Here is a 24053-nt window from a genome sequence, read left to right as displayed (position 1 = left end):
ATCCTCCACTCAGTTACTGGTTTCAGCCTTCCCAGCCCCAGGAAAGCATGGGGCCGTGCAGCTGCCGCCAGCTCTCCCTGCCCAGCTGCCTGAGCACAGCTCGCCTCTTCCCCTGCAGCCGGCACTGTCAGGCCACGAGACAAAATCAGACCTGTGTGCCCAGGGTCTGGTGCCTCTCTCGAGGAGGCAGAGGGTAACTCCACCAGTCCCAGTTCTGCCCAGCGTTGACTATGCTTCGCAGGAGGGTTTCAGCTCTGGGTCCCAGGAGAGGGGCAGCTCTCCTCTTCCCCAGCAGCCAAGCCACAGCCCAGCAGTGAGGGCTGTGTGAGCCCCCTTCTTCCTCCAGCCGGGACAGGGCAAAGCCAGGCTCCCCGCCAGGAACAGCCAGGGCTCGGCAGCACTGCAAACAGCAGGATCCTGCCCTCGAGGAGAGGAGGGAGCCCGTGGCTGTCACCAGCACCCTCTCCCGCAGCAGCTTTTCCCTGTGCCCCACTGGGAGCTCCTCCAGTGCCAGGCCCTGTGCTGACCCTCCATGGGCAGCAGCACGTCCCAGAGCTGTGGACATCCCGGCTCCTATCCAGGATGGCGCACTGGTGCTGGGGACCTTGCAGGAGGGCTGGGCCATGTGTGCAGAAGTGGGAAGTGATTATGGGAGGGGACTGGATGCCCAATTTAGGCACGAGGGAAAAGCACCAGTGCTGCTGATGGTGACAACGATGGTGTCACCAGCAAATCTCTGAAGCAGTGGGGCAGGGCTAGGGTGACCTTGAAGGCTCTGGGGGCAGCCAGGCCTCAGACACCACCTCCAGCCCTGCGACCTGGAGCCTCCCTGCTGGCAGCCCCCTGCCCTGAGGCAGCCCCCTCCCTCCCTAGTCCTGGCCCATCTCCCTGTGGGAGATGCGGGGCTGGAGCCTGAGCCCCAGCAGGAGCAAGGGTTGTGTTTGCAGTGCCCATGTGCGTTACCCACCTCCGTGGGGTCTCGCTCTGTGAATGCTTTTCTCACGCGGGCTTCCAACAGCCAGGGTGCAGAAGAGCAGTGCCTGTTCTGATCAGTCCCATGGCCCCTCCGCCATGGGGTGACCACCTGCTCAGCAAGCCCCAGGGCTGGCACTGCCCCTCTCCTACCCTATGGGGAGATGTGGGGCCAGGCTCAGCCCTTACCCAAAGGACACGCTCTCCCTGAGGGCTGGCACAGGGACCCCTCTGCTCAGCTGCAAAAACATCACCACACAGACACACATGGACATGGGCCAGAGATGGGCCAAGAGTGACAGAATGAAGACATACCCCTGCTCCCTCTCCAGGATGATGTCTTTGGCATCCTCAGGAGACTTTTGCCAGCACTAAGATCAGACCTGCAGCCAGATCTCTCACCTTGGCTGTAGGAAACAGCGTGCTGGCTCTAAAGCTCCACACAGAGCCTATAGCAGGAGCTGAGGGGAACAGCGTGAGCGCCTAGGTCCATAACCAGAACATGATGCATCCAAATGATCTGTTTGCTTCACAGACATTCATGGACAGAGTGTTTATATACATATATGTGTGTATATATATATATATATATATAAACATATATAGATATATAAAAGAAACCTAATCCATTGGGAACTTTTGCTTAGGGAATGCTCATGTGGGGAATCCAAATCTTATAAACAGGAGAGTTGGCTGCTCTCTGGCTTTTGAGGGTAGTCTCTGCCACAGGTGTCCTTGCAACAGCATCTTCAGGTGGAGCAGGTGAGAGTCCCTGAATGGGGTTGTTCCAGTTAATCCTTATTATCCAGCTGGCCTGTGGTCCTACGTGACCACTCCAGAGCATGCATGATCCATTTCTATTGATAAAGGACTGTATTAAACAAATGGGAATGTCATCTTTGTATCACAGTTACAACTTCAGTTCCAAAGATCTTGCCACAGTGCAAAAGATGTTTGCATCGTCATCCCATTGTTTCCCCCCTTTACCTGCCTCCCCCTTAGCTCTCCTTTCTGATGGTGGCAGTTTTCTGATGCTCTTGATGACCTCACAATGCCTCCCTGCTGACCTACATGCTAATGGCCAGTCCGGCTGATGTAAGGAATTGACCTCACAATCAGCACCCTAGCATTGCAAAACTAGAGCAGGACAAGGCTGGTCAAGGGCCAAATGAACACACAGGAAGGGGTCTTTCATGCCCCCTGCCCCTAGAAGTGTGCTTTTCCACAAGTCCTTAGGGCACAAGGAGGACCTCAGCCAGTAGCACCTACCTGTCTTGGCATCTTCTAGATTTTTTTAACCAGTTTCTCAGGTGGGGGCATGGTGTCAGCACTGTCCTTCCTCCTGCCTTTCTCCACCTTCTCAGCACTGTCCTTCCTCCTGCCCTTCTCCACCTTCTGTGAGGAGCTCCCTCCGATGGCTGGGAGCACACTGAAAATACACATTGTGGGGAGGTGGTGTGAGCACAGCGCGAGTTTGGTCTCCACTCTGCGCTCCCAAGCTGGGCACCTGCTTCTGCAGCAGAAGGCAGTCCCGCAGCAGAATGATGTGGGGTCGACTGCCTGTGTTCACATCCACAGACACAGAGATCACCCCCAGCTGAAGCGCCCAGGGCTCCATGATGTGCCTGGAGGAACGCTCAGGATGCCCAGGCACAGGCTCTCTCTCGAGGCAGCAAGGAGAGGAGCAGGGGCCTTTACAAAGACAGGCTCTGTGAGACACACTTACCCCATCCTGGCAAATGTATTAAACACTCCTCGATGGTCCCAGCTACCTTGCGCTTAGGTATGGAAAACTGATTCTTCCTGGAGACCCAGGGTCAAAGAAGGAGAAAGTGATCAGGGGTGTAAAGGCATTCCTGCCATCGTGGGATCAGGAGTTACTGTGCCATGTGAGAAAAGGCATTCAGAGCTGCCCTAAACCTCGTGTCCACAGCAAACATCTCACTCAAAAAAGCACAAGGCTGCAGGATCACCCTCCTCCATGCCTCCAAGTGTCTCACCTGCCACGAGACGCTTTGACCTCAGCTTTCTTCCCCTTTCCTTTCTGCATATTGGTAGCTGTTATTCTGGGTGGAGGATGCCTCTCCCTGAAGAGGAGACGCTTGGCAGGAAGAGTTCCTGCAAGCAGGAGGCAAGAAAACACTTCAGGACAGCATTGTGGAGACCTTTGGAACAGGAAGGATAAGCAGATGCGCTCAAGCTTGTGATAAATCTGTGAGGCAGGCCTCAAGCTGATTCCTTTCAAAGCTTGCTTCCTGGGTGGTCTTTGGTCTTTCCAGACACTGGCTTAGACTATCTGTCTTTTTGTTTTTACTGGGCAATATCTTTTCTTGTGGAATTGGTTTTCTCATGTTCTATCCCATTCACTTGATGGAAAAGGGGGCTTGCTGGGATGTCCTGGTGACCGAACAGAGCCTCTCTGGGGGCCATAATTTCACACAAGGCAAGCCAATCCTTGGATCAGTCTACTGATCTCACATGCCTACAACTCCTCTGTAGACACAGTCAACACAAAGGCACTGTTTTGGGGATGTGTAGGAGAGAGTAGGAAAGAAAGGTTAGAACGCCTTGCTTTGAAAATGAAAGGAAGTCTTGGCACAGGCTACCAGACTTTTTAACCATCTGACTTTTCCCATCCTGAGTCACTTGAGAGTTCCCATATGGGTAAGCAGCATCACCTCCAGTGCCTCATGCTACCCCCGGGAGCCATTGCACAGGAGCCTTGCCTCCAATGCCCTACCCAGCAGCACAGGAGGAGAAGGCACAAACCCCTGCCAGGAACCAGCTGTTCCATTCCCTTTTTGCCACTCGCGTTGTCTTTTCCCATCTCCTCTTCCTGGCTGGGCTTCGCAGGTGCCACAGGTGGTTTTCTAGCTCTCCTCTCAAGCTTGTACCTGGAAACAAGAAAAAAGGCACCAGTTCAAAGGAAGGGCACCACACTTCCTTTGCACCTTGTGTGAATAAGGGGGACACAGGGGCATTTGGGAGCTACTGTGAAGTCCTCCTTTTTCCAAAGCAGAATATACAGAACATGCCAGATTCTGGAGGAGCATCCTAGCAAGCTGAGTGACATCATGAAGACCTCCAGAGCCTGGAGGGGTGTGAGTTTCCTCCTCAGGCTCTTCAAGAGCTTCCCTATCCTTCCTTGTAGGAAAGCTCATTCTAACCCAGATCCTCTGGGCTGCCACTGTGACCATCTCCCATCTCCTGTTCATGTTCATGTCCAGGCAGAACAGGCTACTCTCCTTCCCTACAGCTTCCCAGCACCATTTCTAACTCCTCTCTCACCCTCCAAAACACTCGCAGGCCCTCCCAAGCTGATATTTGTGCATCTGTAAAAAGGAACCTCCATCTCCCAGGCAGGTAATGGAACAAAACACTGAGCACAATGGGAGCCAGCACAAAGCTCTCCAAAAAACCCCACTGGGCACTGGCTTCACTTGGGCCTAGACAGGCCTCCCATCAAAAAAAACCTTTGACCCAAGAAAATACATGCAGGACACATTTCATTCACACAGGTCTCTCAGAAGACATGGAAATGTCCCAAGCCAGTGACTAGTATGGACCTGTACTTGAATTCACATTGGAAAGAGTTAGTCTCAAATGACTTTCTGAGCAGCCTTCACAAGCGCTGGCAACACAACGCTACCAAACATGCTGAGAGAAGCTGCTTGCTTGGCCAGCCAGGGGCTAAGAAGCAACAAACCATACTCACTCAGGAAAGACAATGACATGACCAGACCAGGTCTGAGAAGCAGCAGTTTCAGTGCCCAAGAGGACTGAATCCCTCATCTCCGGCATCTGCAAAGGTGAGAGACACATGTGAGATGAGGCCAAGGAAAGTATCTCATCGCTCACAGGGGCAGCAAACTTTTCCACTGCTCAGAGAAGGTGCTGCCTCTCTGAAATGTTGAATCTCTCTCTTCCTCGCAGCAGCCCCTCAGTTATACAGCAGAGCAGCTGGAGGGAAATACATGAGAAAGACTAGGAACACTGCTTTTTGCAAGGCTGAGAATGCAGAGACTCAGCCCAGACACCAGGTCTTTCCTAATGCAGGAGTCAATGGAGGCAAGCACAGGGGAAGGCATTTCACTAGCCGGGGGTCCTGGCTGCTCTTTTTTCTTTCCCTGCTGGCTTGAGTTGATGCCTCCTGAGCTGAGAACAAAGGGCTCAGACGTGAGGTTAATCCCCACATAGTCTCTCCTAACATTCAGACGGCTGCCTGTGCACCATGGAGGAATAGAGAGACGCAGCCCTTCCTTTCCCTTTGCACAGAGGGTTCCAACTATGAAGGCCAAGTCTCTGGTGTCTTTTTAAGGGGCAGGTGAGGGTCCTGCTCTGGGACCCACTGGGAACAAAGGCTGGAGAAAAGGCCCTGGCCCAGACAATGGACTGAGAAGGCACCACGGACTAAGTCAGAAGGAAGAGACAGAGCTGGGAAGCAGGGCTGGGCTACAGCCTGCTTGCATCTCTGGCTTAACCCTCAAGGGGCTCAGCTCGGCCTGCTTCCACACCTCCCCTTTCCAGCTGCACCTGAAAGCCCAGGCTGAAGCACAGGGCTGCACTAGAGACCTGGGCAAGGACATTGGGCTCCAGTGATTCTCTCTGTGACATGCTGCAGCCACCACTAGCAGCGAGCAGGTGCACACTTCAGGACAGAAAGACTCCCTGTGTGCTGGTGAGAGTGTAGGGCCCTGGGAAGAGCTGGTCAGCACAACTAGACCAACACAGCAACAGCAGCAACAGGGCTCTGGCCCCACCTGGGCCTTGCTCTGCCTGTGCCTCTGCTTCCTGCCTAGACAGTGGGGTGAGCAGCGTTCCCTGCACAAATAAACCTACACAGACACAGACCTAAAAACACCACTGAACAAGAGGATGAGAGTGAGGAGATATTCTGGCCAGCTGCCATATGGGAGAGAAGACACATGCTCAGGCCCTCCAGCTTCAAAGAGAGAGGACTGAAGTCACCAGAGATTGGCCAGAGATGTCTGACATCCCAGATGGCCCAGGCGGGGGCAGGAGAGAAGGAACTCACTGTTCCTTCACCACACCACAGTGCAAGGGCATCCCATGAAGGGCTCAGGCCGAGCTTCCAAAGGGACACACAGAAATATTGTTACCTCGCTTAAGGGGAAGCTGTTGAACTCGCTGCCTTACCATCTCAGACATGCCCAAAGGACACATGGGTTCAAATGTGAGCCTGACACAAAGGGGCACTAAACCATGGCTGTCTGGAAGATGGGAGGTCTACTGGGAAAAACCACACAAGACCTGCCCTTTCCTTGGACTTTTTCCCAGAGCACGTGCAAGCAGTGCATGTGGCTGCATGAATCTTTGGGTGGACCCAGTACAGCCTATTCCCAGGGTCTTCTCTGCTGCCAAATCCTCTGAATGCTCAAGACAAACTGTCCAGGGAGCTGGCATTACTCCAGGCCAGGACTGTCCATGCCCCTAAACAGGTCATGGCAGGCTAATAGAATTGCATTCACTCATGATTTCAAAAGGACCACAGGTAGCACTGCAGAAATGGAAAGCTTGCCCCAAGAAGAGCTTCTAGCAGCTGCTCGGTCCCATTCAGCCTTCTCAGAAAGTCTCTGTAAAATCTCATTTTCACATCTACCCCTTGAATAACAAGCATGCCGATGTCCTTCAACACAAGGGCAACATTCTTCCCACTCTCGAGGCAACAGGAGAAAAGATGCATGGTCTCTTCTATGCAAGCCTTCACTGCTTTCCAAGGAACAGAGATGTTCGAGGCTATGCAAGCATACTTCAGGGGCTCAGAGAGCTTATGACCTAGGAAGCAGCAAAAGAGCAACAAAGTCACAAGCGCAGCAGGCTAACACAGAGCATGGGCAGCTTTGAGGTCTTCAAGCAGGACCCTGCCACAGAGCTGTCTTCTTTAAACATCTGGGAAAGCTCCTGAAGGAAGCTGATATCACTGCTCCCTAGGAGAAGTTCAAAGCACTCTACAACCGGATGTACAAAGTGCAATGGGCCAAGCGCAATGCTTTCTTCCCTACAGACATAGAAAGAAAGGGCCCTAGCCATCTCGTAGGAACATGAGGCACGATGGCAGGACAGGGAGAGGAGAAAGGGGGCCAGTTCCCATGTTGAGGGAGTGGGTGCCAGGTCATGATACTTGTGCCCACACTCAATGCCTTCCAGGGCGGGAGAGATTTAGCTGTGCCACGTCACATGAAAGCAAGGAAGGAAAGAGGGAAAGGAAAACACAAGCACTGCATGACACCCCTTCAGATCCTTCTGGCCACCCCCAGCACCCTCAGAAGTGCACAGCAAACATCCCTGCTTCTGGTGCCAGAGGTCCATCTCCAAGGAGTGCCAGACTGATGTTGCCATCACAGAGAAGATGGAGTCCTTTCAAAAGAAAGACCCACTCCAAACACAGCTCGGAGCTCCTGCTGCCCCACAGGCATCACCAATGTCCACTACCGCTGCAGCGCTGGCAGCACTGACCAGCCATCTCCGCAAAGCTGGCCTCTGATGGCTTTTCATACACTCTAGTTTCCCCATCTCCATTTCAAGGCTCTCTACAGCTGCCTTGGACCCACTTCTAAGTAGAAGGAGAGTGCAAGAGCCACCATGAATGCTGGTATTTGCCTTTACAAGGTCTGGTGTGGCAGTAAACACAGACCAATGGTTTTAATGAAATCTGATGAGAAGAAGCATCCCCAATACCTCTGGTGTGTAGCCAGCTGTTAAAGCAAGGCCGAGAGAAAGGGAGTCTACTTGTATTGTACATGAGGATGACAGGATAATTAAAGCAAATGAAGGTGTTCTCAGGACCTGGTGAAGGAACTCTGGCTGTCTAACACTGAACAGCAGTTATGCACAGCCCACAGATGTCCCACGCGGAAGCCAAAGTTTCAGCCTGTCTCCTTACCAGGAACATAGGCCTCATCATAGGTGAGGCCGTGAACCTCTGCAATATTCTTCGAAAGACGGAACACGGGTCTGCGAACTGTCAGAAGACCACGCTTCCCACCACCAACTTGCTCAGTCACAATATCGAAGGTCCCAAGCCGAATAACTCTGACTCCCTGAAAAGAGGAAGGAAGAGAAGAATTACGAGACTGTTAGGTGGACAGGCTGGAGACTTGTCAGGGCAGGGGATGGTGCTCAGTGCCCTGCCTGCTCCTGCCATACAAAGGGGACAGATGGAGCACTCTGGGAAAGCTTTGGAGAAGCCTTGGAGCAATTCTTTGTAAGAACTTTCCAGATGCTTTCATCGCCCTTCTCTTCACCCTCTCAAAAAGACAAGTCAAAGCCAAGACGTCATCCCTCAGACACATAAGAGGCAGAAGAAGGGTTTGGTGGGGAGGCCCAGGATGGCAGACCCACCTGGTTCAGCATCAGCTGATGAACAATGTAGTTAGCCACACCTTCCCAGACAGCAAGGGTCTCTGGAAAAGAAGTGAAAGACATGTCATGCTCTGGGTGGGCCAGCTCAAACCATTCAGCACATGCCTAACCAAGGAGATGATAAGTGCAAGCATATTCAAACCGCATCCCCCTCCTCAAACACACCCCATTCCCTGGCAGGGGCGGCAGGGCTGGGGTGGGCACTGCCTTGAAGCTATAACCTTTTGTCTGCCCCCAGGAGGGCTCTGGAGCTGAAACAGAGCCATTAGGACATGCAGATCCTGCCACGGGACATCCACAATGTGTCCCTGAGCTCAAAGCCTGCTCCGCCAGTCTGGAGGCACAAGGAGACCCAGTGGGAAGGAGCTAGAGGCAGAGGCCGGTTCTCCCAGACAGAAAGCCCCACTGAGCTGAGTCAAAGGCCAAGGATTCATTTCCAGCACAGGTGTTTCCGACGGCCTCTCCAGAGCCCAGCAGGAGCTGCAGGACCCCTCAGCCTCCTTCACACAGGTCTCCTTTCCTTCTAGATGCAGATCTCCCCCTCATCCCTCCCTAGGGATATTGGCAAGGGATTTCCACCCCTCAGAGGACAGTGCTGTCCGGGGGCTCAGGGCATCCCCAGGCTCTCCCCTGGGGGGCCAGTTTCCCTGTATGGGATCCCCGCACACACAGGCTCTGCATGGCCACCAGAGCATCTCCAGCTCCTTCCCCCACCTGGAGCTCGGGTGGGCCATCCCCACTGCAAGGCCAGCAGTGACCCTTGGGGCAGGGACTTCTGCCCGGGGGCCCCAGGATGGCAGGGGCAGCATCAGGGCCAGGACCCAGCAGTCCTGGTGGCCGCACTGGCACCTGAGCCAGAGGAGAACGTCAGTCAGGGCTCTTGGGGCACCCACCAACTCATCCAGCCTCCCCCCAGCCCCAGGGTTTCCACAGCCACGTCCAGAGTTAATGATCTCTGCCACGGCTCCCGGGAAGGAGATCCTGAAGGCCTTACCCTGGCGGGGGAGCGCTGGCACCCCCTGCCCACGCCGCCTCCCCTGGCCAGTGTCCCAGAGCTCCATCCTTGTCCTCCTCGCCCTGGGTCACCCCCGCAGCGGGAGGTGATGAGGAAACAGCTCCTCTCCTCCTCCTCCTCCTCCTCCTCCTCCACACGTCCCCGCAGCCCCACACTGCCCCGGCCTCCCCTTGCCGGCTCCCGCTGGGCTCGGCGGCTCCTGGCAGCAGAGCGGTGCTGAGAGCAGCCCCAGCGCCTGGGCTCCCCCGGCCTTGCCGGGACGTGTGGGGAGAGGCCGTGGCCGGGCGGGAGAGGAGAGCTGTGTCTGTGACCCGGGATGTCCTCTGTGACCACAGCCTGTGTCACAGAGGGGCACGGCCCCCCCTCGCCCCAGGGCCCCGGGGGGCCAGGGCTGGCCCTGCAGCAGTCAGGGGCTGCGTGGGCAGTTGGGGGGCTGCCGCTGCCCCCACGCAGGCCATGGGGCAGGGATAACCCCACCGGGGTCCCGGCTGGGCTGGGCACTGCGGCTGCGCTCACCCCGGCCGTGGTCCCCGTGCGGGAACCCGGCTGCAAGGGAGGGCTGTGGGCACCCACCCGGGGGGGTCCTGCAGCGGGCAGGTGTGGGGTGGGGTGGGGTGTTTGGTTTGCACTCCTTTTTGGTTTAAAAAGGTTTCTGTAGCAGCCCCTCACTGTGCAGCAGCAGGACGTGACCCCCAGGAGCACCCACAGCCCTCCCAGCCATTGCTGCACGTGGCCGCGGGCCGAGCTGGGGGCAACTCCTCCCCGGCCCCTCTGCACCGGGATGAGCAGCAGGATGGTGCCCATCAGTTGGGACAAGCAGCAGGATGGTGCCCATCAGCCCCACTTGCACCCCACTGCCTGGGCGCTCCTGGCCCTCCCGTCCCCCCGGCCCCTGGACACCTGCCCCGGCTCTCGCCCCACTGAAGGCAGCAAACAGCAGGGCAGGAGGAAAGTCCTCATGGAGAAGTCAAGTGGTCGTACAGTGCCTGTCTGGAGAGGTCAAACCACAGTCAAGAAACACTTAACAGTGTTCACCATGCAGGGAAACTATGAGCAAAGTCCCACAGCGACCAGCGCTGGCATCTGCCCTCCAGGGCTGCTTCACACAACCCACACCGCTCCTGTGAGGGTTTTGTGGTGGGCAACATGTGCAAGGCTGCACAGAAGGTTAAACAAATGGATAGTAAAGAGCTTCACCAGCCCCTCAGCACAACGGTACGGACACACTTCCAGGCCCACGTCCCATAGCCTTGAGCTGCTGGAAACAGGGAAAGTCTGCTGGAGGGGGAAGAACAAAAATCATTCTCTTGTTCTCCTTGTTTCTTGCACACTTTCCCTCAGCACCTGCTAGCAGCAACAGGTGGGACCGCTGTTAGTGGGCCAAGAATCACCATGAACAGGGCATATGCTGGATCCAAAAGCTCAGGCAGCACTGTTTTGCCTTTTTGCCTCCTCCTAGATAAACACCATTATAAAGTAGATAAAAAAAGAAAAATATTTATTTCTGAATAACTAAACATACCAGTATTGTACTTTTAATGGCCGTGCAAGGTAACACCCAGGAGGAGATGGGGCCAGGAGGGGCTGGACTGAGAGGGGAAGGCACCACACAGACCCAGCCCCGACCTCCCCAGGCACCGCATTCGCTGGGGGCCCAGTGAGAGACCCTTGCGATTGGGGCTGGCTTCACTCCATCATTACACCTGCCCTCCCCACCCCTCGTAGGGCTGAAGGTGAAGGTTGTCCGTGACCAGCCTCTGGGGCTGGGGGTTTTAACACAACCTATAGTGCACAGGCAACCCAGTGTGCGCACACACACAGTGCACACACGTTTTGCAAACACACTCCCCACAGCATGCACATATATTCCAAAGTGTGCACACACACACACACACACGTAGTGCAAACGCTCTGTAGTGTGTGCATACCCCAAAACGTGCACACATACTCTGGAGTTTGCATATTGCATAAACACCACAGCGTGCTCACACCCCTCAGTGTGCACACATACTCCAAAATGTGCATGCACACACACACACACGCGCACACACATCACACTACACACACACCCCACCATGTGCACACATACTCCAAAGTATGCGCATACATCCCACAGTGGGGGCATTCACCCCAGTGTGTGCCCACACCTCAGGGCAGGGTCTCAGGGAGGACCTGCCTGGCCCCAAGGTGGGGCTCCAAATGCACCCATGAATCCATGAGTCCTGAGTCTCTGGCGCAGGAAACCACTGTCCCTCCCAAACCACTTTCCCCTGCGTGCCCCTTGTCTCTCCCTGTCCTTGCCTCCCTTGGCACAAATATCACAGTATTGCTCTGTCTTTCCCACCTGTCCGTGCTGCCCTTGTCCTTCCCCTTGGACTCTGTGTAGGGGGAGGTTCAGATGCAGTTCAGACACCAGCCCTGCGGGTCCTGCCATGCAGACATGTCCTTGACATGGAGGTGCCCAAGTCCCCCTCTAGACTGTGGGGCTCTGGGCAATGCATTTTGGAGGCTGGGAGTGAGCCAACTCTCTCTTCAGGACTCCCCATCTTTAGGACATTGGACTATTTCCCTGGGGTGTCGGGCTGGGCTGCAAGCTGCCCTCCAGAAGGGCACAGCTCTCCCCTTGCATCTGGGTGTCATCTCAGTGTCCCATGGAGAGACCATCTAGGTGTTAAGGCCGTGACAATGATGCTGGGCAGCTGGATGTGGGGCTGGGATGAGCCTGATGTGCTCCTGGCTAGAAGGGGAGGGCTGAGACCCCCCTCAGGTGCTCTGGGAAGGGCTGCTGAGCTTGGAGATCTACACTTTAAGACTAGATTCCTCTGCTCTCAGCAGTGTTGTTTCTTTTTAGGGTAACATGAGTGCAAGTGTCCTCCACCTTGGAGGCACAGGGCAGCTGGGAAGAAGAGGGATGGACAGGCCAGCTCTCCTCCCTCTGCACCAAAGACACAGTGAATCCTTTTGCCCCTCAGGAATCACAGCTCTTCACTGCTTATCACTGCCAAGTGCAGTTGCAGTGCTGAGGACCTCTGTCACCAAGAGTCCTCCTCAGGGATGACAGGGGAATCTAAAAGAAAACAAACAAAATCCTTAAAACTTTCAGGGCTATTCTCCTTATTCCCACACCGTCCTGCGGTGCAGCAGGACACCGCCCGCCCCGCCCCGCCCCCACCCCTCCGCCCCGCCTCCACGCCAGCGCGCATGCTCCGACCCGGCCCCGCCACTCAGGCCCCGCCCCACCTCCCCCGCATGCGCACTGCCACCCCCGCCTCACCGGCCGGTCCCACCCCAGGAGGCCCCGCCCCACTACCCAGGAGCCAATGGGGGAGCGCGGGGTGGGCGGGACTTTGGGGCTGGAGGCGTCACTTCCGGAGTGGGGGGCGGGGCTGGGGGGTGCTGCAGCTGCCGGTGCTGGAGGCTGAGGAGCTGCCGTGTGCGGGGCCGGGGACAGAGGGCTGGGGACAGAGCAGGGCCTGGGCGGAGGGAAGTGTGTGTGGAGCGAGACACCTCGTGTGGGAGCTGCCGTTCTTGCGGCGGGTGTGAGGGGGAAAGGGAAGGGGCGGCCCCGAGCGGGCGCTGTCCTCGCCGGGCCGAGGAGCAGGCCGGGAGCGCGGCCTGGCGCGGGGAGCGTTGTCAGGGGACTCACGGGTCAGGGCCCGGGTTTCCCGGGTGTTTTTCTTCTCTATCCATCCGTTTGTTCAAATGTCGTGTGTATAAACTTACTGTTGTCCCAATGAGGTTTTTTCCATTTTTTTCTTTAAATAAGAGGTCCCAAGTCTTTTTTTTAATATGCCTGTCACATTCTTATGCCAACATAGGAGTTTTGTAATTATTTTAGAGGAGGTCCAGGAATTTGGGGAAAGCTTGTTTTGTGTTGCAAAACGACAAGCTCTGCTTGTGACCTGCGACCAGCACATGTCATAAGAAAACGACTAAAGAGGGCAAGTGTGGAATCTTGGACTTGAAACTCTAGCCAGTTGCTTGCTTCATTTCTGAGAAACTTTCACATGCTGTTTGAAGGGCCTGTTTGCCAGAGTTCAGACTTCGAACCCAGCCAGTCAGTATTAGGAATATGGTCAGCCTGCCAGACCCATGCATTTAATTGTCCCTGAAAGTCGACTGGTGGTTTTTCTCTTATCACTTTCCCATCTGTCAGTGCAGGTATCAAGGGAGGTGAAACTTGGGGCCCAGAGTGGTCTCAGAGAAAGGATCTGATCGGGTACAGAGTCTCTATTACCATCCTGGATTGAATGGCTTTAAAGCACAATGAGCGTGGGATACCTTGGGGGTCAGTTGTAGGTCTGTCCCTTGAAAAGGTGGATCTTTGGTGACAATGAAGATATTAGTTTTTGGAGGAAAAGGGATGTATATGAGGAGACCTTCAATGTCTGTGTGTTTTCTTGATCTTCAGAGCCTGTGTTGTTTTAATGGGGACTCCTTCCCAAATGGGGACAGTCTCCTGACTAGCCTCTAAACTGCAAGTGAACATCTTGAAGGTGCCAGCTCAGTGTGCTGGTGTTTAGTTTGAGTGGGCTACCTCTGCGTGGATGCAGACATGGTTGCAAATGTTCATGTTTTCCCTTGCAGGATAGCACCTAACTCTCAGTATTCCTCCCCAATAGATGCCCAAGGAGGAGGAGCTGGTGGCTTCCCCATCTTCCAGCTAGTGAAACTGACGCAGAGAAAGGAAAGGGCTTCTGCCATGTTTAGGTGGAAGAAAGTGGGAAAGGATGCCAGCTCTCCCTGCTCTCCCAGTCTTGCTGCTCCAGAAGAGTGGTGCTGCAAGCTGACGGGATGTTTTCCCTTGTTCATGTGTGCAGCAGAGGTGGTAGCCAGATTCAGCTCTTCGAAAAGCCTTTCTTAACTGGCCGGTGGCTTCTTCACAATTGAATGTGACAACATGGAAACCGCCCATTTCTGTCTTTCTCTCTACTTCTCTCAGGCATTACAGAGCAGCAGAAAAAGCTCGTGACCAGATCCAGCCAGTGAAGCAAGCCAGTGCAGGGGTAAGCTTGTGTTGTTTCTTATTTCCTTTTTAGGGAAAGCTGATTGAGTGTTTTCAACCAGAAATACCTGCACTCTTCCTTGTATGCTGTTGAGTGAAGAATGTTCTCATGCCAGGTGTTATTCCCAGGGGAAGGGGGAGCATTCTTCAACAAATGGCACTTTCCCAGAGGTCTCGTGCTGTCATTTATTTTGTTTCTACGCCATTGTGAATATATGAAGAAAAAGCAGTATTTAGGAGGCATGACTTATCCCACTTCATCTGGGCAGCGGAAAACAGTCTAAAGAAGAATCCGGTCCCTTTGTAGACCATCATCTTTCCTCCAGATGAAGACATGGTCCCCTTGGCCACTGGGGAAAATGAGGAAGAGGGTGATTTATCAGAGGTGCTCTGCACAAGTGAATCAGAAAGCAATAGATTTCCTTCAGGAAGGCTCTCTGCATTGGCCACAGGGGAAGTGCAGAAGAACAGCTTAGACTCTGCACCTTTCTGCAAGGTGTATACAATTGTCGGAGACTGATAGCACCCCCTCCGTTCTTTAGCTCTTTGCAGTTATCACTTCTGTTTGTCATTCCCCATCAGAGCTGCCCTTCCAGCTCTAGAAATGGGGCTCAACATGCTTTCACTCAGGACAAGTTCTGTCCAGTTTCCCTTCACGCAGTGCTTGGATAGAGCAAAGAAATAGATAAGAACTCAGTTTTGCAAAGCCAAAAGCTTGGGCCAAATTGTTCCGTTCTTGCTCAGAAATGCAGCAGCTCCGGTCTCATCCTGGGCATCATCTTGTTCTGGTTCCAAGTGTGGTTAACATACTGCACGTTGCCCACACAGGAGAGACAGTTTAGTACTCCTCCTCAGTGCATCATAGGGAGTGTGATCTCCTTGTAGTTCCATGCGCTTATTGGAGAGTCACGCTGCTTTCTGTTCATGTGGGACACTTGAGGGACAATACTGCAATTCCAAAAGTGCCTGGCAGGTCCTGCCTCTGCCTCCTGCCTGCTGCACAGTGTAAGCCTTGGCAGGTAACTCAGTGTTCTCTCACGCGTCAGTTGTGTGGCATTCGGGGAAAAAGCCAGAAGTGGCTGCCTTCGAAAAGACTGGAAGGATCAAGTAGGTGGGTGTGGGATATGAAGGTCCTGATGCCCCCAGAAAGAAGGAAATAGGAATTGAGAGCTAACAAAGGTGAATATGTTCCACCTAATTGCAGTTGTCAGAGTGTCTAAAGCTTAGGTGTGAGCTTAATCTAAGCTGAGGTCTGAGCTGAGACCTAATCTCTGAATCAGGCAGCTAATTCCCCTGCACTAGGCCCCTGGCTGTACAAAAGCTTTGAAGATTGTTGTCTGTTTTAAGCTTTGTTTTCTTAATCATAGACCAGGACTATGGCTGGGAAGTCAATGGTTGGAGCTTTGCTGTGGGAGCTAAGAAGATTGTTCCTACTTTCCATCAAGCTGGAGAGGAGTGGTGAACAGCCTCTCTGCGATGGATAGTGCCATGTCATACCCAGCAGCACAGTTTCAAAGGTAGCTTCCCTTTGATGTTTTTCCCATCTGTGCAGGTATTGTACTTCTGCCAGCCCCAGGTCTCACTCGCCTGAGTGCTCCGGGGGCCTCACCTGCTCTACGACAAAGTCTGAGTTGTGTTTGGTGGCAAATCCTGGGGCTGTCATTGCTGGGCAGTATGATCTTAAAAACACTGTCCTCTCTCCTTTTATTTCCCCCAGCTCCAAGCCCAAAAGCTAGACGTGCAGACTTGGGAGGCTTCTGGGCAACTGATAAATTACTGGACCAGCCGTGCCACTTTACCAGCAGCTGTTTCTTTCTTCCTTTACAGGAATGATCTTCCCAATTTTGTAGATTCCGCTGTCTTCAGGGCTCATGTTTTGAAGTTCTTCAGGGTAAAATGTCTCCTTGATGGTTTTGTGACTGTAGTTTATTAAACAGGACATGGGTATCTGAGCCCTTCTCACAGCTCCTACCATACAGCTCACAAGCTACATTTCCTTACTCCACCGTGTCCCTGCCCTTGCCTGCTAGCTGGGGAGGTGGCTCTGTGGGAGGAAGTTCATGTGTCTGTGGCAGAATCTGAAGCCCTCACAGCAAAGCATTTTCTCCAGCTCTCAAATCTTGTTTCTTATATATATTTTATTTTCTGCAGGGAGGTGGAGGTTTTGGGCAGAAAAGGTGTTCTGTGTCCTTGGAAAAATGAAGACCCCAGGAAGAGGCTCTGCCTTGGCTAAACTGAGGTGTTTTAAGTGCAGAGAGCCACAGGTTGGTGTACCCTTGCCATCACCGAAGAGAATAAGTTGGTTTTGCAGTGGGATGCAATTCATCCTGAGGAAGATGCCTAGGAGGAGATTCAGTGCAGAGAGCTGGACACCTAACTGTGGGTGCTGGTGCGGAGGTACCTCCCTGTGAGCTGGGTAGTTAATCTCTCCTGGAAATGTACTCAGTGCAGAGGAGTGGGGAGTAATTCCAGAGACCATTGCTTCCATTGCTTCAGCAGCTATCGAGTGCCATTTTACATTTCCTAGGATGTCCAACCTGTTATCTAGCTGTTGCAGCAGGTGGTGAGTGGGAAGTTCAGGGATAAGGGGAGCAGGAGTTGTGTAGTGTGGCTTGTGATTTATGCTGAAGAGGCACCACTGAATCAGTGGGACTTGGGGGCTGGGGATCAGTTTTTTGCTCTCGCATGGGGTTCCTGGTGAAGACGTTGGGCCCCAACAAATGGGGTCAGGTTTCAGGGGTCCTGCAGGCTAGGCCTGAGGAATATGTATGTCAGCACTGCGAGGCAGTGCTTGAGGATGGAGGATGACGTGGGGAGAGTTACGCAGGGCTGGGGCAGCAGGGATGTGTCGACTGCACTGAAGCAGACCATTAAAACTCTGTGTGTTTGTGTGTGTCAAAAATAGAAAAGCTGTCACATATCAAAGGTGCTACTTGAGGGCAGAGCCGTTTGTCCCTTTCATCTTCCTGCAAGCGATGCCTGTGATGCTTTGGTCTAATCAGTGCCTGGGGAGGGACATGGATTTCCGGCACCAGCTCCATCTCTAACAGCCCTCAGCAAGCCCCGTTAAACCTCCAAGACACTTTATTCCTGTGATTTCACTTCACACTGTGTGACTTTCCCCTGGGAGCTTGTAAGAGTGTGGGAACCACAGTGAGCTTGTCATTGCCTCTAATCTGCAAGGTGGCTAGTAGGAGAACTTAAGAGTGTTGTTAAGTACAAAGTTTTTAATGAGCACGTGATGTAATCTGGTTTCATTTGTTTCTCATGTTTAAGCCTAACAAAGTTATGCTAATGTGTTTCAAATGAACTTCATGAATGTCCTTTTCCAGTGGCGATCTAGTGCTATCCCATGTAATATGTGTGGGACAGTGGGACGTCTGTTATGAAATGTAGCCTTCCAGGGTGCACTGATGTCCCAGAATTTCAGGCCTTCCTCTTCCTGCTGGTTCTAGTTATCTGTATGATGATTCTCCTTGGGAATATCCACGTTTTTGTGCTGGTGACTGCGGAGCAGCATTCCTGTCCTTTCAATCCTGCCAGGGATAGGATGTGTTAGTATCCTATTCATGAGATTGGGAACCCCTTCTGCCACAGAAAGACTTTCTCAGCCATCTCCTTCCACCTCACTGTAGTAAGAACTTTCTGCAGCAGCCTGGTGACTGTGTATCTCTTACCAAAACCCAGCACCCTGACAAACCCTAGCAAAGGGTTTTCTGTCTTTTACACAGCCCTGCCTCTTCTAATCAAGATGCTCGGGTTGCCATTGGTAATCCCATCCCCAGCCAGCTCTTTTTAATCTTTCATATCATGATAGAAAAGATGCATTTAAATATGCATGCACGCATTTGTCTGAATGTGTGTCTTCAGTCCAAGAAAGATAAGGTTAAGTGAGCTGCACAAAGTAGACGTATTCAGGAGATAGACTCCCAACCTGAGCAGATTGCTGTCACCTGATCTGAAAAATAGTAAACTGAGTTGTAATATTTTCCTGTTGCAATGTAGCTTTGGAACAAATACTGTGTTTAGGCTAGCTGGGAAGCAGGTACATGAAGTGTATTCACAATTACAGCAGAAACAAATCAGCGCCAGGTGCGTCACAAGTGCTGGGCTCAGCACTGGGGAAGGAGCCTAGCGCAGTCCCCCCATGTCCCTCTGAGGCCCACTGCCACCACGCAGGCAGCAGCACAGCCTTGGTGCCAGGGGCTGGGGGAGCGCAGCCAGGCTTCTATGTGACATGGCCCTTGGGAGAAGGAGCAACCTGGAGTGTGCCAGTGCTGGGCCTGTCTCACTGCAGGCTGCATAGGGGCTAGTCCCTGCCTCACAGTGCTTGCTTACCAGGGGACATGTGTCGCCGGTAACTGCCAACCCTGGTCCATCCCTGTCCTGTGAGCAGTGTAGGGGATTGACAGGGCTTGGGAAAGGGACAGGAGTGTCTGGGAAGCTCTCACAGCCCTGCGTACGCTTGATGGCTGCAATATGCAGGCTCTCACCTTCTTGGCTTCCTTGGTCAGGTAGTGACCTCTCAGTTTTCTCCTTTTTTCTCCTACTTCAGGGCAGTAGCCCATTGCCCCAAAGGGAGCCCAAAGGAGGGAGGCTGCAAAAGCCTACAAGGGCAACAGATGCCTTGGTTGTGGGGTTCCCCACCTCAGATGTGAGCTGGCTGGCACGCGGGGCTGAAGACCACGCTGGCGCACAGCCTTTGTGGCCCAGCCTTTTCCCAGAGTGTCGTGGGGCCCCAGCTGAAAAGGCAGGCGCTCCTTTCGGGAAGGGCTGCATGCACCACACGCCTGCCCCAAGCCTGAGGTGAAGGGGGCGTCTCAGTGAGGCGGTGGGGAAGTGGAGGAAGGATGGGTCTGGTTGGTGGGGCTGTGAGAGAAGCAAAGATGGTCTCCTCCTCTTCCCATGCCATGGCTGCTCTGATGAGCATTTTCGGGGGCAGGAGCTCAACCCTCAACCTCACACTGTGCTCCCCCTGGAGCCCACCGCCTATGCCCACGAGCAGAGCCCCAACAAAGCCCTTCCCGCCAACGTCTGTGGTCTCAGCTGTGTGCTTAGCTGGTACCTGAGCACCGATGCCACTGCTTGCTGTGTCCTACTCTGTGTGGGCGTCCGACAGGGCTCTCCTGGCCCTCTTCTGAGCCTGAACAAGAAAAGGAATTATTTGCAGGGCAAGGGATGAAGCCAGCCCTAGTCCTGGAGAAGGGGTGAGGATCCCCCCTGCCCGGCCTACTCCTCCATGCAAGACTCTGGGGATCAATCGCATCAACAATCACAATTGTGTTGGGTTGAAGGGAACCTCTTTCTCAGCTCCCAGTCTGTTGCTTCCAGAACTGCAGGCATCCAGCGGAACATGCCGCATACTGAGCCATGCTCTGCCTTGTCCTGTCTCTTGGTTAGCAAGGTCTAAAAAGGCCTAAGCCCAGATTTGGCCTACGGATGCTCAGAGGCTCCTTCCAGAAAGACCTCCCTGACCCTGACCAGGAGCAGTGAACAGCATCTTTCCTGGGAAATGCAAACAGGCACTTTGCCATCCCTGCCCATCACATCTCACTGACTGGGCTACTGTTAAGGTGCTGTGAGTCCCGCAGAGCCTTCTGTGCCTCCAACACCCTGACACGGGCTCCTAGATGTCGGTGCAAGCACTAGCTCTGAGTCCCATCAGGCTGGAAGCATTGTGGGACCCGCTGTGCCTTGGTTGGGCGCCCCTTGTTCAGCTCCACCAGGAAAGAGGCCCTGGTGCCATTTCCTGGGCCAGGAGTGCGGCAGAGCTGCCAGCATGCTGTGCTGCCCTGCCTGAAGGCCTCACCGGCTCTGTATCCTCCTCTGCAAACGGCCATCTACGCTGCTTCTGCCTAGGAAGCCTCCATGGCGTCCTCATGGCTGTACTGGCAGGTTGTCTGTGCACTGCCTGCAAAGAGAGGAAGGCCAAATTATCAGGGACAATCACCAGCTGTCAAGGTGCTGTGGCCACCACACAGCCTTCTGGGCCTCCAACACCCGCACACAGACTTCTACATGTCCCTGCACACACTGGCTCCGAGCCCCAGCACGCTGCCAATGTGCTGGCACCCTCTGCACCCCGCTTGGCCACCTCTCCTTCCGATCCACAGCAAAGGGGCCCTGCTCCCACTTCCTGCCACAGCAGTGGCACGCAGCTGCCACCACACTCTGCCGCCCTGGCCCCAGCCCTCACCAGCTCTGCTCTCTCCTGCGCAGAAGGCCTTCCCGGGCGCTGCTTTTTCAGGACCCTCCGTGCTTTCTCCCTGGCCATGCTCCCAGCTTGCTTCTGCGCCACCTGCAAAGCCACCAAGGGCACATTGTCACCGAGCATCACCAGCAGAGCGAGGGCAAGGGGCTGCTGCATCCTCAGCACCACTGTGGGCACACGACAAGCCCCACAAAGGAAGTGCCACACCTTCGGGACGGGCGCTTCCTGCTCAGGCTGCATGCCTTTTCCACAGGCCTGCCCGTTTTTCCTGTGTGCCTGGAAAACCTGCACCGAGGAACCCATGGCCACAACCTGCACAAGCTCCGTGTGCACACAGAGCAGCACACGCCTGAGCATGTGGGGGTTAGGAGTGGCACTTACGTCCTTGCTGCTGGGTGCGGAGACTGGGACCAAAGGTGGGACACTTTCCAGGCTCTACAAGAGAAGACATTGGTGGGCTCAAAAGGAGCCTTCTTTGGCCCTTTGGCATGCAGCTCCCACGCACAACATGCCTAGCCCACCTCAAGGCACCCAAATCCTTCAGGCAAGAGTCACAAGCCAAGAGCCCAAGAGCCCCGACTCCTTTGCCCTGACTCCCACCACAAAGGGCTCCCACCCACCGCCCTGCTTGGCCCTCGCCTCGGGCCTCTGCCGCCTGCCTGCTCCCAAGTAGCCCTCCCGCAAAGCCTTGCGAGCACAACAGACGCCTTGCCTGAGGGGCTCCCTGCATCACAGGGCAGCTGGCTGGCAGCACGCGGGGCTGAAGACCATGCTGGCGCACTGCCTTTGCGCCACCTTTCCCCAGAGTGGCAGGGGGGAGATGCAGGTCCAGGCCCCAGCTGCAAAGGCAGCTGCTCCTTTCAGGAAGGCACGCATGCACCAGACGCCTGCCCAGGCATCTTGCTGAGGCACTGAGGCAGCGGGCAAGGGGAGGAAGGACGGGTCTGCTTGGTGGGGCCAGGAGAGAAGCAAACATGGGCTCCTTCTCTGCCCGCACCATGGCTGCTCTGATGAGCATTTCCTGGGGCAGGAGCTCAACCTCACACTGCGCTCCCCCAGCAGACCACCGCCTCTGCCCAGTAGTCCGAGCCCCAACAAAGCCCCAACAAAGCCCCAACAAAGCCCTTCCTCACAACCTCTCGCGCCTCAGCTCCCTGATTTGCTGATACCTGAGCACCGATGCTGCTGCTCACCGGGTCCTGCTCTCTCACGGGGTCTGATGGGGCCCTGATGGCCATCTCCACAGCCTGACAAAGCAAAGGAGGCCTTTGCAGCCCATCGCAGCATGCCAGCCCTACTCCTGGCCAACGTGGTGCCAAGCAGCAACAGCACCCCTCTGCTCAGCAGCCTCCCACCTCGCCTCACTCCCTTTCCAAGGGCCCACAAGGGAGCCCGCACCACAGCCAGCCCACCTCTCTGCTCCCACGCCAACTACAGCCTCTCTCTCTTCCCTTCGCTCCACACCAACTTGGCAGCTTTTGCCCTGCACCTTCCCACGGCAAAGACTGTCTTCCCCGCGGTGCCGAGGGCAGGAGCGGCCTGGCACGTGGCACAGAGCTGTCGCCGCCACTGCCACTGCCGCTGCCGCCCCTGGCCCACCCATCGGGCCCACCTCCCCACAACCCACTCGCCCTCCTCTCACCACACACCAACACACCTGCCTGTCTCCTGCCTGCCTCCTCCCACCATGGCACCCATGCCCCCACCGACACTGCCGCTCCCTCCTCCTGCTGCCTGCCACCCACCAACACTTCCAGCACCGCCTGCTTGCCCACCGCACAACAACGTGCCCCAGTGCCCTTAGCAGCCCCCCGCCCCTACTCCTCCAGGCAACACCCCTCCTGGCCATCAAGCGCTTCCAGGGAAAAAGGGGCCATCGGTGGTACTGCGCTCAAGGCAGCCCCGCTCTCACCTCCCCAGCCTCTTCCCTCCACAACTCCACTAGCAACGCCTCAGCCCACATTTCCCTTCGCCTACTCAAAGGATCCTCCTTCAAAGACCTCCTGCACCCCCACCACCACCACTTGCCCCACCTGGCAAACTCACAACAGCCAATGCCCCATCCTTGCCTCTCCCAGCCCCTCCCACTGGCGGTCACGGTGCTGTGGCCACCGCAGAGCCTTCTGGGCCTCCAGCGCCCCCACACAGCCTTCTACAGCTCCCTGCACACACTAGCTCCGAGCCCCAGCACGCTGCCAATGTGCTGGCACCCTCTGGGCCCGCCTTCTGCACCTCTCCTTCCGATCCCACAGCAAAGGGGCCCTGCTCCCACCTCCTGCCACAGCACAGGCACACAGCTGCCACCACACTCTGCCCTGCCCTGGCCCCAGCCCTCACCAGCTCTGGTGGCTGCACAGCAGAAGGCCTTCCCAGGCGCTGCTTTCTCAGCAGCCTCCGCGCTTTCTCCCTCGCCAGGCTCGCAGCTTGCTTCTGCACCACCTGCCAAGGCACCAAGGGCACATTGTCATGGAGCATCAGCAGCAGAGCGAGGGCAAGGTGCTCCTGCATCCCCAGCACCACTGCCGCCACACGACCAGCCCCACACAGCGGATGGACGCTCAGGACGGGCACTTGCTGATCAGCCTGCATGCGTGGCCCCTCCCTACCTGCCTACGCCTCATGCTCCTCCTGCCAACGGGTCCCACCATGGCCACCCAACACAGCCGCCCTCCTACGCTCACCACCATGCCCACCTCTCCACAGACACACACCCTTTGCCACCACCTGACAGAAAACCTCCTCTTCCCCTACCCGCTCCAACACTCCCACCCGCCCACCACCAACTCCTCCTCGCCCACTTGCCGCCACCCACCACAACACGGCCCTACTCCCACCTCCACTCTTCCAGCTTCCCCCTCCAAATGGCTGAGTTCCCAAAGCACCAACGGCTTCGCAACATCACCCCCAAACACAGCCCTTCCCCACGCCCATGCAGCACTCGCCCACAGCCGCCTCTACCATTGCCTCTTGCCCGCCCTCTCACAGCCACACCAGCTGCACAGCCTGCAGTTTTTGCCCTCTTTTCCACAGGCCTCTTTTTCCTGTGCAGCTAGAAAGCCTGCACCGAGGAACCCATGGCCACAACCTGCACAAGCTCCGTGTGCACACAGAGCAGCACACGCCTGAGCATGTGGGGGTTAGGAGTGGCACTTACGTCCTTGCTGCTGGGTACAGAGACTGGGACCGGAAGTGGGACGCTCTCCAGGCTCTACAAGAGAAGAAATTGGTGGCACAGGCACTTAGAAGGAGCCTCCTTTGGCCCTTTGGGGGCACATTGCCAGGCAGCTCCCGCGCACAACAGGCCTCAAGGCACCCAAATCCTTCAGGCAAGAGTCACAAGCCAAGAGCTCAAGAGCCCCGACCCCTTTGCCCTGACTCCCACCACAAAGGGCTCCCACCCACCGCCCTGCTTGGCCCTCGCCTCGGGCCTCTGCCGCCTGCCTGCTCCCAAGTAGCCCCCCGGCAAA

General features: G+C 55.3%; 1 protein-coding gene and 1 long non-coding RNA gene across 2 annotated transcripts in view; one reads left to right on the top strand and one right to left on the bottom strand.

The window, feature by feature from the left end:
• LOC138063507 (maestro heat-like repeat-containing protein family member 7) overlaps positions 1-24053 on the top strand; it is a 330369-nt gene that overhangs the window by 85275 nt on the left and 221041 nt on the right. The gene's annotated exons all lie outside the window — the stretch shown is intronic.
• On the bottom strand, positions 16533-20284 carry LOC138063478 (uncharacterized). Its single transcript, XR_011137051.1, has 3 exons — positions 20185-20284; positions 19441-19518; positions 16533-17911 (listed from the first exon to the last, which is right to left on the bottom strand). It is a non-coding gene; the product is annotated as an uncharacterized lncRNA (long non-coding RNA).

The sequence above is a fragment of the Struthio camelus genome, chromosome 32 (genome assembly GCF_040807025.1).
Source record: "Struthio camelus isolate bStrCam1 chromosome 32, bStrCam1.hap1, whole genome shotgun sequence".
NCBI classification, from domain to species: Eukaryota; Metazoa; Chordata; class Aves; order Struthioniformes; family Struthionidae; genus Struthio; species Struthio camelus.
This window is presented reverse-complemented; position numbering and strand designations above follow the sequence as displayed.